General features: G+C 46.8%; 1 pseudogene; it reads left to right on the top strand.

Annotated features, from left to right (window-relative positions):
• Positions 1-2,500, top strand: part of LOC124734348 — a 9,471-nt pseudogene that overhangs the window by 3,929 nt on the left and 3,042 nt on the right.

Below are 2,500 nucleotides of genomic sequence, written 5' to 3'. Positions count from 1 at the left end.
CCAAGGCACCGACAGCGAAACAAACCATACAGGACAACATTAAGAAAGTTGCTCCCACAGTGTTCATTAAGCCTAAACCTGGTGATGACATTAAGGCTGTTAAGTCAGCATTTGAGAAGTGCATTGATCCTAAGAAGGATAAGATAAAGATAAACAATGTACGCACGGCAAAGAATGTGCTCATAGTAGAAACGGCATCACAAGAGGACTGCCAAAAGATTTTAAGCAATGAACAATTGAGCAATAAAGTGAAGTGCGAACCTCCTCGCAAGCGTCGACCTTTGATGTGTCTGTATGACGTACCTACGTACATGACAACAGACAATCTGCTAGACGCAATTTACACGCAAAATTTTGACGTGAACATGTCAAGAGGAGAATTCGATGAGCAATTTAAGTTACGCTTTAAAGTAGGACCACGTGGGAAACTGACAGTACACCACGTGGTAGAAGTCTCGCCAGGTTTATGGAAATTACTAACGAGAGTGGGTCGGTTGTATGTTGGCTACTCTGCGTTGAATATAAAAGATTACCTGGCAGTGCCGAGATGCACTAAATGCCAGGACATTAATCATACAAACAAGTATTGTACGCAACCTGATATCATGTGCGGCCATTGTGGCCTCTCTGGACATATTAAGAATGGCTGTCCTAATAAGGACAAAGCGGCAGTATGTGTACCATGCAGAAGACGAGGCCGCAAGTGTGGTGGACCTAAAGATTGTCCAACCCACCGAATGTTCTTAGACAGACTTGTCCAAAGAACAGATTACGGCGATATTTAAAGTGGTACAAGTCAATGCCATGCGCAGCCAGATGGTTGCACATGAGCTACGGAAGGTAGCGGAACAAGAAGGAGTTGATATTCTTCTGATACAAGAACCGAACTCCTGTGCGGGTCGAGTCCCTGGTTTTCCTGCAACAGCACAGGTGGTATCCTCAGGTGGGAACCCCATGAGTGCAATTATAGTATTGAATAAAACTATTAAAACTACGATATTAAATCAGTTCTGTACTGAGCATATTATAGTTGTACAACTAAATCTGCTGTCTTACAGTATGTACGTTGTAAACGTCTACTGCCAATTCAGACATGATATCAAGATTTATCTTGATCAGCTGAGTTGGATACTAAGAGTTTTAGCCGGGCAGGCTATAATTGTAGCTCTTGATGCTAATGCGAAGTCCCCACTCTGGCACAGCGATGTACAGGACGGTAGGGGTGCGGAGCTTGTGGATTTGATAATGGAAACGCACATGTATGTGCTAAACTTGCCTGGGTACCCCCCGACCTACTCAGGGAGGGCGGGTGCAACATCAAATATTGATGTCACACTAGCAAGCGAGAGGGCAGCACCCCACGTCCATAACTGGCAAGTAAGAGAACATCTAACTGTCAGTGACCATAACTGTATAACATTTGATATAGCGCCGACCATCGCGGATGTGCCAGGCGAGTGGGTGGAACGCTTCAATTATGCTCGGACAGACTGGGACCGACTCGTGCAGGTGTTCAGTCCTCCCGAGTTCGGAGAGGACATAGGTAATATTGATGAAGCTGTGGAAGAGCTGGTAAGCTCCGTGCAAACGGCTATCACACTGGCTGTACCTCGAATAGCGAGATACATCTGCAGGGAGTCCACCCCATGGACCCCTGAATTGACTGTGCTCAAACGGTCGGTCAGAAGGGCGCGAAGCAACTACCAAAGGAGCTTTGCCCATGACGAACGACAATACCACCTGCGTATTTATCGTCGTCTGAAGCAGAGATACAAGGATCAGTTGGACATTACAAGGCGCCAATCCTGGGAAAAATTTGTGAACGATCAGCTGGGAACAGACCCTTGGGGAGTTCCTTACAAAATCGTTCGAGAAAAAATAAGATCGCCCATGATGCTGTCTACGCTACGTGCTGGGGATGGAGACACGACCAAGAATTGGGAAGAAACAGCAAGGTTGCTGTTGGATACATTATTGCCTGATGACATTGAGGACCAAGACTCGCACGAGCAGCGGGACATACGTCAGGCGCTGTCGATTCCGTATCTTAACGATACAAACGTGTGCCCTTTCTCAGCAGAGGAGGTCGAAGCAACCATCTACACCTTTGCAAGGAAGAAGGCGCCTGGTCCTGACGGGATCCCTGTGGAGATCTTACAGGGACTCGCACACTTGGTCGCCCCGGCACTAAGTCGTATTTACAACAGTTGTTTACAAAGGGGCTATTATCCACTAAAGTGGAAAACTGCAGAAGTTGTAGTTATCAGGAAAGGCCCTGATAAAGATCCAACAGTGCCGAAATCCTATCGGCCTATCTGTCTGCTGGATGTAATGGGCAAAGCATTTGAGAAGTTGCTGGCTGACCGTCTCCAGAGTCATCGAACTCTGTATGGTATGAGTGATAGGCAGTTCGGATTCCGAAAGGGTCGCTCCACCCAGGATGCGATCAATGAGGTTTGCCGAATTGTTCACTCTGCGACATCAAAGTATGTACTTGGCA

This window comes from Schistocerca piceifrons, unplaced genomic scaffold (assembly GCF_021461385.2).
Source record: "Schistocerca piceifrons isolate TAMUIC-IGC-003096 unplaced genomic scaffold, iqSchPice1.1 HiC_scaffold_1424, whole genome shotgun sequence".
Lineage (NCBI taxonomy): Eukaryota > Metazoa > Arthropoda > Insecta > Orthoptera > Acrididae > Schistocerca > Schistocerca piceifrons.
Note: the sequence above shows the minus strand (reverse complement) of the source record. Positions and strands in the feature narration are given on the sequence as shown.